Source organism: Lepisosteus oculatus, chromosome 14 (genome assembly GCF_040954835.1).
Source record: "Lepisosteus oculatus isolate fLepOcu1 chromosome 14, fLepOcu1.hap2, whole genome shotgun sequence".
Classification (NCBI taxonomy): domain Eukaryota; kingdom Metazoa; phylum Chordata; class Actinopteri; order Semionotiformes; family Lepisosteidae; genus Lepisosteus; species Lepisosteus oculatus.
Genome location: NC_090709.1, coordinates 28,856,435 through 28,872,659, shown reverse-complemented (window position 1 = coordinate 28,872,659; position 16,225 = coordinate 28,856,435). Strand labels below are relative to the sequence as shown.

At 46.0% G+C, this 16,225-nt stretch overlaps 1 long non-coding RNA gene across 3 annotated transcripts; it reads right to left on the bottom strand.

Annotated features, from left to right (window-relative positions):
• Window positions 1-209: 209 nt before the first annotated feature.
• Window positions 210-5,030, bottom strand: LOC138243030 (uncharacterized). Of its 3 annotated transcripts, none has more exons than XR_011191889.1 (4): window positions 4,939-5,030; window positions 3,426-3,697; window positions 2,660-2,930; window positions 210-2,302 (listed from the first exon to the last, which is right to left on the bottom strand). It is a non-coding gene; the product is annotated as an uncharacterized lncRNA (long non-coding RNA). The 3 variants fall into 3 exon arrangements; XR_011191890.1 differs by lacking the exon at window positions 4,939-5,030 and adding an exon at window positions 4,393-4,484; XR_011191888.1 differs by lacking the exon at window positions 4,939-5,030 and having other exon boundaries at window positions 3,426-3,980.
• Window positions 5,031-16,225: the final 11,195 nt, after the last annotated feature.

The following is a 16,225-nucleotide window of genomic DNA, read 5'->3' as shown; positions in this document are numbered from 1 at the left end:
AATGCAAGCTTCAAATACCGTAGCATTTATATTAAGGTTCAATATATATGGATATAGTATAATATTTTCTCTATGAGTGGTTCTCTGTTTAAACATCAAGGTCTGGTCTCAGTACAGTGAAAATGCATTGAGAGTTGTTTAATGAATATATATATATATTATCACATTTAAACGTAGTAGTAGTATTCGTTTTTTTTTATACCGTACAAACAAGAGTACATATAACATATAACACCAATAACACCGTCAGGGGCTACATACTGTAATACAATTGCACTTGACCAAAAAAAAGACTAAACAAGGTAAAAAAAAGATAAGGTCCACACAACTCTCACATTCTTACATTTAGAAATACTGTATTGTAGATAACGCCCTCATGCCTATTTTAAACTTTTCAAACATGTGTCTCAGACCATTTCATTTAATCAATATAAGAAAGTGTAGTATTAATGATTTAAAAGGAACATACTTCAAGGAACTTCTTGAAGGAGACATACTGTATATATCTGTGCATACTCAGGGTTATAGTGCTACTTAATCACGCTGGCATGTATGGAATAAATAGTGGATTATAGTGACCATGCAGCTTGGTGTCGGTCACCAGAGTAATTAAACATAGCAGTAATTGCCTTCGTTCCTAACAAGGCTGTCAAGAAAGGATCGAGGCTGTCAGGGTTGTATAAATCTTGAATATACCTGCTCAATATCTGGAACTGCAGTCGACTTTCATGAGCGTAAGACATCATCCAAACTAGGTACTGTGTAATCATCGTGGTCGTAGCTCCTCTGTCATCCAATGGAAGCACAAGGCACCCGCGTTCAAGTCTTTTGTGAGATCATGTGCATGCATCCAGGATGGATAGTGATGTACCCTGCTAGTCCAATAAGGGACACACACACACACGGAAGAATATGCAGACTCCACCCCGACAGCACTCTGGGTCTGGAATTGAACCCGGGGCCTCTGCAGTACGAGGCAGCCAAGCAAAACCACTGAGCCACAGAGCTGTCCCCCAGGTACTCCATATATATCAAATAAGGAGTCTCAGAGGCTCCTTAACACAATTCTAGCCCCTTAACCTGAAGCACTGGACAATAATGAGACAGGCCAATTTCTATAAAATAAAAAGCAAACTCGAACTAAATCTCTTCCTACAAAGTGGATGTCCAAAAGCAAACAGAGTTTTAAAAAATGCATCACCATCTAGGACTACAACACCATGCTTTGACACCCCCAGGGTGGTAGAAACATTCACCACATAATTACACTGTAATCAGACTTCCTGCGGTTTCAATGTGAAATATACATCTTTCAGCTCAAACGTGTTCTTGCTCTGTGGTGTTGTCATTGGAAGCTTATTAATATTCGTGTCCAGCATTCATGTTCCATGCGCCTGAAGTGTGTTGCCATCTTAAACAGCTTAATAATAAAAATTAATAATAATCCCTTACATTTATATAGTGCTTTTCTGGACACTCCACTCAAAGCACTTTACAGGTTAATGGGGATCCCCTCCAGCCCCACCTGGATGATGCTCCAGTCCGCTCAGCACACAGCAGCTCTCAGTGGGAAGGAGAGCAGAGGGATGAAGCCAGTTCAGAGATGGGGATAATTAGGAGGCTGTGACTGGTAAAGACCAGGGGGGGATTAGACCAGGACACTGGGGAAACACCCCTACTCTTTTCGAGAAACACCCTGGGATTGTTGATGACCACAGAGAGTCAGGACCTCGGTTTTACGTCTCATCCGAAGGACGGCACCTGTTTACAGTCTAGTGTCCCCATCACTATACTGGGGCATTAGGACCCACACAGACTGCAGGGTGAGCGCCCCCTGCTGGCCACACTAACACCTCTCCCAGCAGTACCTCAGCTTTCCCAGGAGGTCTCCCATCCAAGTACTGACCAGTTGCGAGTTGCAGGGTGATATGGCTACTGGCTATCCAGCCTGCGTACTTTAAAAATCTTAAAATCTTTTTTAAAAATCTGCGGCCGGCAGAGGAATCCTACTCCTTTGGGCCCCTGAGCAAGGCCCTTAACCCCAACTGCTCCAGGGGTGCTGTACAATGGCTGACCCTGCACTCTGACCCCCAGCTTCTCTCCCTGTCTGTGTGTCTCATGGAGAGCAAGCTGGGGTCTGTGAAAAGACTTTGTGAAGACAGTGGTAAAAATGGCACACAGCACAGCTTCTTCTGGTGCAAGATGACTACAGCCCCTGCTGCCATCACACACAGAAGTGCCAGAATCACCCTGACATGCAGTCTGGAATCCAGGTGGTTAGAGTTCAGACATGCGGCATAATCTGTTATAGAGACAAGAAAAGTTTCAGACGTTACCTGCTGCATAACAAAAATAATGTGACTCTGTTATCACCCTAGTGTGTGATACAGTATAATACACACTGATCTGCTCCAGACTCACCTGTGTGTGATACAGTATAATACACACTGATCTGCTCCAGACTCACCCGTGTGTGATATAGTATAATACACACTGATCTGCTCCTGTATCACCCCTGTATGTGATACAGTATAATACACACTGATCTGCTCCAGACTCACCCCAGTGTGTGATACAGTATAATACACACTGATCTGCTCCACTCTCACCCCCGTGTGTGATATAGTATAACACACACTGATCTGCTCCAGACACTTACCCCAGCTCAGCGTGACGCTGTGGTTGGAGCTGTGATGAGTGACAGTACAGCTGTATTCCTCGATCTTACTCTCTCAGATCTCCACACTCTTCCTCAGCTGTCTCCATTGTGTCTGAGCCCACTGGACCACACGTCCTCTCCCTCGGTCTCTCCAGGCCTGGACAAACTGACCTCTATGACTCTAGGACTGAAGCCCCAGTGACCAGACAGGACAGGGAACAGCTCTGTGTGTCTCCCAGATGCTCGGAAGAGACAAACACCTGAGGAGAGACTGAGAGGGAGACCGGAAGCAATGTTAACACACTGAGAATTAGTGTGGACACTGTGCAAGGTGAGGCGACATCGCTGCACAGACAAAATATTGTGTGGCTCCTTTCTGCAAACCTTTACAACCAAAACATGTCAGTATTAGACAATTATACAAATCAAACACATTTTCTCTTTGTCTGTTCCTCAGGCTAAGAAAGGAGATCACAGTAGAACTGGAGCACTGCAGACACGTCCTATTCACACAGGATCACACAAGCTTCACATTCACACAGACACAGACACACACTCACACACGAGCCAATTTCCCATAAGCCAATTTCCCCACCAGCAAGTGGGAGGAAACCCACACAAACATGAGGTGAACATGCAAACTCCACACAGACAGCACCCCAGAAACTGCACTGTGCCACCCACTCCTCTGCACATGGGGGAACTTCTTGTGTAGAGCTTCTAGGTGCATTTGTCTCATATTGTATCTGATATCTCTCTGTCTCACCTTTGTGTGGTTTTTGTGTTTCTTTCTGTACTGCAGGAATCTCTTCAGTGTTTCCATACAGTCAGTCTCCAGGAAGAATCTGGTATACTGGTTTTTAATCTTGTTCTGGTTCCAGTCCCTTTGAGTGCCCTCTGCCTCCAGGGAACTTGCTCTCCAGGTCATGTTGTCCACCTCAAAGGACAGGAAGTCTTGTCCATTGAAGCTGTAGTGATCAAACAGAGCCACACTCCCATCATCCTCCAGTCTACAGCCTTGCCACCTCTGGAGCGCATCTGGAGAGAGAGACCGAGGACACTGACACAGACAGAGAGACCAGGGACAGTGACACACACAGAGAGACCAAGGACAGTGACACACACACACAGAGACTGGGGACAGTGACACACATAGAGAGACCTGGGACACTGACACACACAAAGAGACCGGGGACAGTGACATCCATTTTCTAACAGCTGTATCCAGTCCAGGGTCACAGGGGGGAGCTGGAGTCTATCCCAGCAAGCAACAGGCACAAGGCAGGGTTCACCCTGGACAGGACAGCAGTCCATCACAGGACACGCACACACACACCCTAGACAGGGCACCAGTCCATCACAGGACACACACACTCACACACCCTGGACAGGACACCAGTCCATCACAGGACACACACACACACACACACACACACACACCACACCCACACCCACACCCTGGACAGGACACCAGTCCATCACAGGACACACACATATACACACACACCAAGAAGTCAATTAACCCCCCAGCCTGTCTCTGGACTGGGAGGAAACTGGAGCACCAGGAGGAAACCCCCACAAACACAGTTCAGAACTCCACACAGACAGCACCCCAGGTTCTGAACTGATCCCAGGGCAGGAATAACAACCACTGAGCCTCCCCCAGACATCTATACCTTTTATTTGTACGGAAAGTATTATATATAGAGACATGTAAATATCACTTCTCGAACCTGTTGTTTCCAGCTTCCTGTAAAGTCGTGTGGAAAGTTATTTATTTCTGATACGAAGTAGGAGTGAAACTCCGAAGTAATGAAGACAGAAGTCGGTTCAACGACAAAAGGAGTCAGGCGCTTCTGAAGTCCGCCTACGCGTCAGAAACTGGTGCGCGTTTATGCCCTGGGCCGTTGTCATTGTTTTATTCGGTTATGCAGTTTAAAATATTTTTAAGTTAAAGAGAGCTCTACTTCCGTCTCTGAACAGGTTTACGATGATGATACACGCGTTTCCTTGTTCTCTGACTGGCCATGCGGCGGCCATGTGACGAGGAAACGGGAGAGAGCAGGACGAAAATGAAAGAGAGAGAGAGACGGTGGAAATGTGACAGTTAAAATAAACTGCCAGAAGAGAATAACCGTCTCCGTCCCGTCCCTCTCCCTGCAGGCGGAGTGTTTAGTCACCGCCGACCTCTCGTACCCTACAGCAGTTAGTGAACAGGGCACTAGGTACTACTGAGCTTCCGTCCGGACTAAGCCCGGAGAGGACGGCGGTTCACTCACCCGTGGGGCAGCCCGGACCCGGATTCCCGTCTCGGGTTTGACAGCCCGTCTCCTGCGGAGCCGGAGCGGACTGGCGACGCGTACACCGGTCAGGCAGCAGTTTAATCGGAGGTTGTAATCGTGGGGGGGGGGAATTTAACCTTACGAGAGTTTCTTCTGTTACATTTTTTTTTTCTGTTAGGGAAATTCATATTACAGGATAATGTAAATTTACTATGTAAGGCGTTTAAAGGTCGAGGAGAGGTTGGGAAAGCCCCTGAAACCCAGCGCTGGAAACGTTGTCCGTCTCCACTAGGTATAGAATGCGCTCTTTACACGTCATTCACAGGCGTCACGTTACTCGGGCAACGGAGGTACGCTTATCCTCGGTGGGCAAGTTGATGTAATTCAGTAAAGCTGGAAAAGATACTCAGACACGTTAATTTATCACCTGCATATATTAACAAAGTTATTTTAGATGGACTTGCAGAACTATACTGTAGCTGCGTCGGCATGCGTAGGCTGCAAAGGAACAAGTAAAAGGTTATTCCATGCCTTCTTCAGTTGTTAGAAAGACAGGGCAGTATGCAAAGATAATTTTCTTTTTATCTTTGCTTACTGCAGTTTATCTTTGATGACAACATCAAAGACATTAAGGAATTCTTACAGCTAACAGCTCCACATCAACTTCCTTTTATAACTAACCTCATCAGATCTCTCAACTCCCAACTCTTCCAGTTTCTCACTTCAGAGTACGATAAAAAACTCAATCATCCTCTACAGAGAAAAACCATCAACACCCCTACCACCTCCACCAATCCTAACCTTGTTGTTACTGTACCCTCTGACCTTTCCCTTTCACCCCTTTGCATCCTCAGCTAACATATTTTAATATTACAACACAATTACAATAGATTGTACAGTATTTACAGTTTAAAATTAAGGTAAATATGTCAAAATATCAAAATCCAACTGCACAGTGCTAACAAAACAATGCTTGTCAAGTTCTCAAACAAATCTGCATTGTATTTTTAAAATATTTCAGCAGAGGATGTGACGGGAGTATAAATGACGATTCGACGATCATTTTTCTTGGGTGAATATGGTTTTCTGGGGAGTTGCGATGTTGGGCATTATTGGACATTTTTGACACGTGTTGAACAATCGCATTTCCTACAAATATTAAAATGGCTGTGATTTAGCTGAGAAATCCAATCGACCTATGCGAAAACAATGTTTACATCGCAAAAGAAACCCGACCCTGGGTGGACTTGAACCACCAACCTTTTGGATAACAGCCGAACACGCTAACCGATTGTGCCACAGAGACTGACTGGTGGAGTATTTTCTCGAATCAAAAAAAAAATATCTTACCGTTCTTTTTGCCAGCCGGTAATATTTCTTCTGCACTGATAACCAAAAACTGAATTTCATGTTTCGCAAGCTGTGTGAATTTAATCAAAAACAAGTTTTCCAGAAAGGAAATGAACACATGCATTTAACGAAGTCAAGCCCTTTGTGATTGCCCAAAATGGTACGTTCTGTACTACAAGATAGGAAGAAATACACAGCTGGGATTTGAGCATAGGTTCTTTTGTTTAATTGAGAAGCGCTTTAACCAACTAAGCTACAGCGACAGGATGACTGTCACCTTTTACAGCTACTTGGACACACTGCTCTGAGACATCTGCGTTCAGAAAGTGTTGAACCTGCTCTCAGAGCAAATTGCCTCTTTTACATACAGTAGCAGCCCCGACACTAAGAAACTAAGAGAAATGGCTTTTATTGGGCATTTTTCATGTCCAATGCGTTTGACATTTCCCAAGGGCGACAGAGTTCTTTTGCAACACTATTTCTTCTTCTTTTTTCTTTCTGTACGCTTTGATAAAAAACGAGAAATCATGCAAGGGAAAAATGTCTTTTTTTCATAGAGAAAACGTGTACCAGGAAATGTTGTGTTGAGAAGAAGTGATTTAACATGATACGTGACCTAATTTATCGGAGCGAATGCTCACCCAGCAAGGTCTGGAGAAGTTGGAGAGTCTGGTGGATGTGATAATTATACGGTGTTGTGGAAGAAAACAGTCTTTCTTTGAATTCTCAATCAATTGGAATTTCAGTGCGGAACATAAAGCCTTTGTCTGATTTAAAGAGATTATATTTTAAAACTCATAAAAAATCAGAAAACACACGTTTCTCACTTTGAAATTTTAGACGGGGCGGTATATTACTAGTAGCAACGCTGAGCACACTATTGGGGAATTCAGGTTATGTGAAATACCAGCAGTTTAATAAATAACGCATCTGATGTTGGATCATAAGATTGTAGGTTCGACTTCTACCTGGCTCATGTAAATTTTATTCAAGCTCCTCAGTAATAGATGTCTATTATGTAATGAACCGCACCTGAAAGCAAACATTGGGTCTGTTTCCTTTGTTTTCCAGCATGAAATAGCAAATCGTTACAAAAAGTACCTGCTAATGTCCAATAGCGTTTTTTTTTCAAATTACATTTTCAGGCTTCAGACACTTTTTAATAAAACAAAAGTGTCCAGAAACTCCCTAACTTTCAGGTTTGCTTGAACCTGTATTAAAAGAAATTATTTGAAACTTCCGGGATTCCATTCTCTGATGTAGCTGTCTCTAAAGACGGATGTGATGTTTCGCAGATGTGAACTGTGCCTTCTCTCTTGTGTTCAAGGGTATTCGCTGTGGGAGATCCTAACTGTATGTCCAGTAGGGCTCTATTTTGTTTAGATGATCTATGTGGTGTACAGATAGAACTCAACTACATGGTGTGAATTCCGTGTTCAGGACGAGCAGAACCTGAAAAACTAAAAGCAGACCTCGACCACAAGGTCACAGCTCTCAGCTGTTTTGAATTCCCCAAAGGAGACAAATCAGCTTCACAAAAAATTCTCCTGTGAAGAGCGCCGCTCTTCCGAAGAGAGTCTCTTCATCTCAGACCATATTTTATTCTTCCTGCACAGCTCTTGTGCAGGTGTTGTTCTTGATAACAGATCCAGGAAGTTAATTTTCAAAGTATATCGGAGTCAACTGATACTGATCAGGTTCTGCTGCTGCTGAACCCGCAGTCTTCACCTTAAAGTTGAATTCCCCAAGCCTTATATGTCCATCCCTTCTCGTCAAAACTCATATTTTCACAGGGTACCCTTCAGAAATCGCAGTATAGAATGAAAAACTCCAGTAGATCTCGGCCGCTGTTGGTGATTTTCCTTTAAAAATAAATGAATCTCTGGAAATTTTACGGAGTGTATTACTTTCACTGAGACCGAGGAGTGTTAAGATGTACATGAGTCTTTGTGGCTCGGTTGTTAACCAAAAGGGTGGTTTTATGTTTCACACTAAATTGAGATCTTGAAACCAAAATAGTTAGAAATATGGAACACAACCGTTGTTCCCCAAGAAGGAAAGCTGTTTTGTACTGACGTCACTCCTTTTTATGTAACCCAGATTGTGAAGACAACTCTGCCCTATCAAAGGAAAATGTTACACAAAAGTTGGAAAGCACACTCTGAACCCATCTGTATATTTGATTCCCGTGATCCGTTCAAAGCTGCTTAGTACTTTGCAAGCAAATCAAATCATTTCAGGGAAGAAACTCAGTTTAATGAACTACTTTTGTATTTTCACTCATTGATTTTGATCTTTGTATTCTCTTCGCATTCTCAGCAATAATATTTCAAAATTACAGTTCGGATTTATTGGAAAACTTCACAAGCATTATGAGATTAGGACTGTACAATTGTTTTTTAATATCTTGGTATATTTACCTTCATTTTAATATAGATATAACCATAAATGTTGTTAAGCATATTGTACTTTTGTCGTACTTTTTAAAACATTTTAGCTGAGGACACACGGCGACTATTATACCTTGTGATACATGCAAGACATCTGTAAACGAAGATGTAATTACAATAAAATTACAATTCACAGAAAAACACAATTTGTATAATATTATTCCTCTATATCAATGATCAATTGAAGGATTTGAAGAAACTATCAAAGAAACAGCAGCAATAGCAGATGATTTTGGTTTTGAACCCATCTTTACACCTCAATAATCCATTTGTCCTCGAAAAAAGAAAAGACAGGGATATTTTGAGTCTCATAATTATCCTCTTCTTGATCCAAAAAAAGCGTTTATTGCTTCTGTACTTTTTTGGATTTTCTTACGAAGATCTCACGAAGTATTGCCAGGATCTATATTTAGTGTTCGGTAGCGATAACACTGCTGATATTGATTGAGTAAAAATCTGTGATGTATTGACAGCTTTATCTGAAGCGAGAAATCCTCGAACACCGCTTATGAAGTGTTGGGATTCATACCAAGAAATACCTTTTGTTTTCCCACCCAAAATGCTACTATTGCATTACACATTATGCAAACATTACCAGTTTTAGTAGCTTCTGGGCGCGATTTTCCAAAACTGAAACTAATTACAAATTATTTAAGATGAACCATGTCCAAAAATTGTAAATCAGGACTAATATAATATCAAGTGAAATTACTACAGAAGAAAAGGTTTAACTGAAATATGAATAAGACTATGCAAGCCTACAAAATAGAATAATTCAATTTATATAACTTATTCTTTTCTTATTTGAGAAATGGGCTCACATACCGGAAGACACTAACGTTTCTCTTCGTTAGAATATGTGAATAACAGTTTAACCCCAAATGTCTGTAATTGTGATTCTGTTAAAATTTAAAAAAGCATCTATCAATAGTAAGAAATTATTAAGAAAGGAAGAAATTGTGTTATTTCATAAACTGTAAGACATGAAGACATTTACAGGTTATATCCTTTGCTTTGTCTTTTAACACAAGCGTTCAGGATCCAAGCCCATGTTCGGATGGTTGTGTTTCTCTTGTAATCATCAAATGTCATTGTTTTGTCCGTCAGTTCTTTCTCAAGTTGTACCATGGATATTTTATACCATCAACACTTTTCATGCTCTTTTGCATTTTCCTTCACATACGGAAAAAAACTCAAGGCGTTCTTGTCACTGTGCTACACAGTACAGGACACGCAGTGAGGAATTCGCGCAGCTTTCAGCTCAGTGCAGAATCCAGAGGGAGGACTCGCTCGGTGAATGATCTCTCAGGAAATCCCGGGTGAGGTTTTTCTGCAACAGCCACGACAAGTGTGAAGACGTTCTCTGGATTTCCTGAATGTGACTTTAAATTAGTTCACATTCTTTGGTAGTTAACAGAACTAAATGCTTTGGAGGTACATCTAAAACTGCAGAGAACACTGTAGCACTTCGAGTTAAATTGTGTAAACCTGGCTCTCTATGAACACGAGCAAAGAGTTCTCACTCGACAGAAGACTGCGATGTGAGCACAGTAACATAAAGCACTTGAAGATGCTAGGGATTGAACCTGGGACCTCATACATGTAAGACAAGCACTCTACCACTAAGCTACACCCCCGACATAGAGACCTTTCGAAGATGTGCAGGTGCTCACAGACCACAATCCATCTTTTGCATCTTTTAAGTGCTCTTGATTAAACTATGCATAGAAAAACAGCAGTACTGATGATTTTCATGGACTGATGCACACTTGTTCTGTACAACTCCAGTGATAAAACCTTGTCTGTAAATATTGTAGAACGTAAAAGGGTGAAACAACGCTCCAACCACAGGAATGGTAACAGAAAGGATCATTTTCTTATTTAATACGTCCTTTTGAGATGCCTTGTCAACGCACACAGACGTTAGAGCTGAACAAATATTTTGTACACAAGACGGCAGTGCGATATTAAAATTCCTGTCTTCTTGATGGATTCAGACTGGTAGCCAGAGGACGCCGGGACAACGCCCATTGGACAACTGCTGGAACAGAGGCTGCAACAGAGCTTGTCAGCTGGTTTGGTGTTCGTGCCAGGAGATTCCAAATCCATACACAGTGGATAAGTAAACCCCATGTTCTACATTCCGTCTCGAGAATTCAGTTTGTACCTCAAAAAAAGTTGTTATCAATTTAATTCATGAGTAATGTATTTACTTCCGAGTTTAGAGTAACAGTGGGTAATAACACTGATTAGCGATTTGGTAACCGAACGATATATATTGACATATATTCTCTGTTGTGTATCTTTGTGTTTGCATCTCTTCGAGATTATATACCTTGTATATTGATAACCCTCACAGTAAGGTCTGCCGCTCGTATCCAGGCAGACTAGTATATGTTTGGTGCACAATTTATGTTAATAAATGTATCTCGTGTATTGAACCCGTGTGTGTGCGTTGTTAGTTGTTCTGACGATTGATTTTCTAAAAGCCACAATGAACAACCTCGTGATTACTGCTACAATTAATAATTGTCTCAGTAAACCCATCAAACCTCTACACTTGTATAGTATAATTTATTATCTGTACCTGCAAATCCCCAATATTACTGCTGTCTCCTGAGAAACACAAGTGTAGAGTCAAATCATATGAAATAATACAACAAATCTATTCAATTAACACCCAGATGTGACAGAACACTTTAAAGACTTATACCCCTTTAAATAAGTATTTCCTTAATTTCAGTTCTCTTCCCTCCATGGGATACCTGAAAATTCACTATAGCATAATAAAGGCTGTGCATGCATTACCTGTAATACAGCTACTAATAAAGATAACATTAAAGTTGATTATTAAGAAATCACACTTTTATTAATAAAATATGTTTTGATAAAAGAAGTCTTAATAGACTAGGTAAATCCCTGTAGTAGTCTAACAACTACAAAAAAGAAAAAAAAAACAGAACAACTTCAAAACAAAGAGAAAAAGAACATTAAAAACAAATCTTGATAACAACAAAAACACAGAAAAGTGAGTGCTTTTTCAAGTCTTCGGTACTCCATCATGCTCCTCTCATTTCAGTAGACCTCTCTCATATATTTGTGTATAGGTCTGCTGGAGGTCCATTGCTGATGGTAATTTAAGTAGGGAGCTGTGTCAGCATGTGTGGACTGCATAGGAACAAGTAAAATTTTATTCCATGCAGAAAAGAGAAGCAAACAACGTTTGAGCTTTGGAGCCTTCTTCAGGTCTAACCTTTACTTGTTCCTTTGATGTTAATTTAGACCTGATCTCCAGCAAATACTTAACAGGACCTAAACTGGTCAGTTAGTTTAAATAGTTGAAGATATAGGCCACACTGCTCCAGGTGAGGCTTGAACTCAATCTCAGCATGAGTTCGATTGCACCACTGGAGCTGCAGAAGTCTTTTTTTACACAGACTAATGCAATTGCAATTAGTCACGAAACAAACGAGAACTGCAGCTGTACACTTGAGACAGGACGCTACTGTATTATTTTTGTTTAACACTCCAGTCGAACAAGCCGACATGTCACTATTGCTAAATCGTTACAAAAGACGCCAACTAATGACCAGTTTTATTTTTAACAGAACTTTACTGAAAGTTAAACTTATAAAACTACCTGAGCAAATAAATACAACAATTATTGTTCCTCTGACCTTCTCAGTATTTCTTTTTTTAAATTAATACATTTATTTATCCATGGTGTGCCTTGTGCTTACTTTTCAGAACTCTCTCTCCTGTGTTAGTAGGAGCTTACATTTCAAATTAAGTTCTTTAATCAGTTCCAATATCTTCCTTTCAAAGTAGGGAAGAGCAAGCTGGCATGTTGTTTTGCCTGTGGTTATTCTTTATGACTATATCTTCTGACACCTGTGCACAATCCTACAACATTACAAGAGAAGCACTATAACAGGAGTCATAAAAATGCAAGAAGCCACTTTGAACAATCTTTCGGAATTGTAAAACAACTAACGCTTTGCTTGGCTGTCATTTGGTTTGTATACCAGTCCATCAAGAGGCAGCACCATCATCATCAGGTCATGTGCAGTCCTACACAACCTTGCGATTGACTGGGATGAGCTACCTTTTCCATCTCCATGGCATGCAGCACACTCTGGCTGTTTCAACACAGTCATTATTGGACCACAGTGCACTGTCTCTTCTGTCCTGTGGCTATCATAATCACTTTTAAGAAGCCAAGTTTTTTTTCTTTAACATGTGCTTGGGTGCCACCCATTTCCTTATTATCCCTGCTTTCCAGCGGCTGACCCTACCTGTGTAAATAATGTCCTAGTAGTTCTAGTGCCCTGTGTAGTCTTATAAGTGTATAGCGTGTTGTTAAGTAATTACCACCCTAAAGATGTGTACGTGTTCTGTCAGTCTCCTCATGTGCATGTATATCCTGTGTTTGGTTTTGTGGTTGTTAAAGAATAAAGCTATTGCTTGGTTTGTTAATCGCGTCTCCACTGGTCCTTTGTTCTGAGAAGAACCTCTAAATGCTACATTGGTGTCAGAAGCGGGCAGGATGGACAAATCTTGGCAGACATTAGCTGATTCTGTCAAGTGCTGTCTGACTCTAAAAGAGACAGAACCCATCGGCAGCGCACATAGGGAGCCTGAGCAACTCCTGGGTGTGACAGGTGGCCACAGCCCTTACCAGGGCTATCCAGTAGTGGTCCTGCCGGTAGAATTGGGGCGACTGCCCGCTACTCCCGCCCAGTGGATGCCCCAAAGAGAAGATACCCTCCCTGCTGGAGCTGACCAGTGATTCCCACACCCATCAGTGCAGGTGCAACCCGGTCGCTACGACGGGGAAGCGCCTTGGGAAACCTACAAGGCGCAGTTCCAGCTCGCGGCCTGGACGAATGGCTGGTGCCGGGCAGAGATGGAAGGAGTGGCCTGCCAGGTGCTCCTGGACGTCCCGGAGGAGGACAGAGGCGAATACACGGCGCTGGCGGCGGCTCTCCAGCTGCGTTTCGGTGTGGAGGAGGCGCCGGACTTGATGCGGGAGAGGCTGGCCCTGCGGCGGCGCCGACCAGGAGAGCGACTGGGCCCGGTTGCCGCTGATGTCGCGTTCCTCGCCCGCCGAGGATACCCAACTTTTCCCCGGGAGGCGCAGGGGGAGATGGCTCTCCAGGCCTTTCTCAAGGCCCTCTCACCCGAGGAGCTGCGGCACCAAGTGCATCGCTGGAGCAGGCCTTGGCTGAGGCCGTGTTCAGGGTGGCTGGAAGCGCCAGCAGACACTGCTGGCTGACCGAGGCGGCGACGGAGGAGTCCAGCGAGGGGGAAGAGGAGCCAGACCTTGCAGCGACCCCTGCGGAACAGCCCCACACGCTGCTTTGCGACCGCTGCAGGAAGAGGGAACTCTGAGCCCGGTTCTGCCGGGCACCCGAACCTCGCACTCCTCGATCGGCGTCGGGAAACGGGAACGGGGCGACTCAGCGTGTGGAAGGCCGCCACTCGAACACCTCACCCCCCGCTCCGGAGAGCGCTCCCCCCGCTCGAGGACCAACCCTGCCTGGCCCTACTCGACGCCGGTTCATCGGTAACCTTACTCCGGCCGGGCGTCCTCCCCGACACCGAGGGCACCAACCCCCCAGGATGGGAGGCCTCCGGCCTGCGGCTAAGGACCGTGACGGGACAGCTCGCCGCAGTCCGGGGGAAACGGGTGCTTGCCTTCCGTCTAGGTGCAGCGACGGTGTGCCACCCCTGCTACCTTGCACCCATCCAGGAGGACTGCATTCTGGGGCTGGACGTACTGCAGCGAGTGGGGGCCAGTTTGGACTTGAGCCGGCAGGAGTTGGTGTGGCAGGGGGAGCGACTTCACCTGGTGGAGGGCAGGCCCGGCGAAGGCCGAGGGACGCGGGCTTGCCGGAGCTGGGAGAAAAAGAGGCAGTGGCGGCGGCGGCGGCGGCAGTCGCCGGGGCAGACCAGGCCTGTGAGCCGGGGAGCGAGCGTGCTGGATCCTGCTCCCGAGTCAGCCGGGGGGCCAGACAAGGCGGCGGCGGCGGGAGCCGAGCGTTGCATGGAAGCGAGGCGCGCCGTTGAGGATCTACCAGCAGAGCTGCGAGGGCCTCGATCAGGACCAGCGGCAGCGGCTCCAGGCGCTACTCGCCCAGAACGAGGATCTCTTTGCGGCGATAGATGAGGACTGCACCCGCACTGCCCTGGTCCAACACGAGATCAACACCGGCGACGCTCGGCCCATCCGCATCCCACCGGGACGCATGGTTCACGCCAAGCGGACCGCCGCCGAGGAAAAGATCCGGGAGCCGAACGGAACTACTGCGTGACCCGTCGCGAGCTGCTGGCGGTGATGGCGGTGGTCCACCACTTCAGGCCGTACCTGTTCGGGACCCGGTTCCGGCTGAGGACCGACCATGCGTCCCTCACCTGGCTGCTCCACTAAAAGGAGCCGGAGGGGCAGATGGCGCGATGGATAGAGATCCTGCAGGAGTACGACTTCACTGTCGTGCACCGTGCGGGGTCTCGCCATCTCAATGCCGACGCTCTCTCGCGGCGCCCCTGCGAGGCCGCGGACTGCCATCACTGCGCCCGGTGGGAGCAGCGTGAGGTGGCTGTCCGCACCGTGGCGGGGGTGGGCACTGCGGCCACGGCCCGGGAGGGGCTGCTGGGGGTGGGCCTGCCAGACCTGGCGCAGCGTCAGGCAGCTGATCCTGACGTGGGGCCGGTGCTCCGCTGGAGGGCAGCTGGAGTGCGGCCTACGCGAGAGGAGCTCGCCCCGCACCCAAAGTCCGTCAAGGCCCTCTGCGCCCTGTGGGAGGCCTTGGAGGTAAAGGATGGGGTGCTGCACCGGGGGTGGCGGGTACCCTCCAGTGGTGAGGTACGGTGGCAGCTGGTGGTGCCTCGGTCGCTCCGCGGGGCGGGGCACGGCCAGCCGGGCATGGGGCACTTCGGCGGTAAGAAAACCCTGCAGCGTCTCCGAGGCCATTTTTATTGGGGTCTTTGCCACTGGGACGTGCAGAGGTACTGCCAAACGTGTGCGGTGTGCGTGGCGCAGAAGGGTCCCCCCGAGCACTCTCGGGCCCCCCTCCAACAACACCAGGTGGGGGCTCCTATGGAGCGGGTGGGGGTGGACGTTTTGGGCCCGTTTCCGCGCACCGAGGCTGGGAACCGCTACGTCTTGGTGGCCATGGATTATTTTACGAAGTGGCCGGAGGCCTACGCCCTCCTGGACCAGAGTGCCCCCACGGTGGCCGATGCACTGCTGGAGGGGATATTTGCCAGGCTGGGGGTGCCGGAGGAGTTACACAGTGACCAGGGGCGTAACTTCGAGGTCTTCGCCAGAGTGTGCCAGCGCCTGGGGATCACTAAGACGCGGACCACACCGCTGCATCCCCAGAGCGACGGGTTGGTGGAGCGGTTTAATCGGACGCTCGCCACCCAGCTGGCCACCCTGGTGTCCCGGCACCAACGGGACTGGGACTGCCACCTCCCCCTTG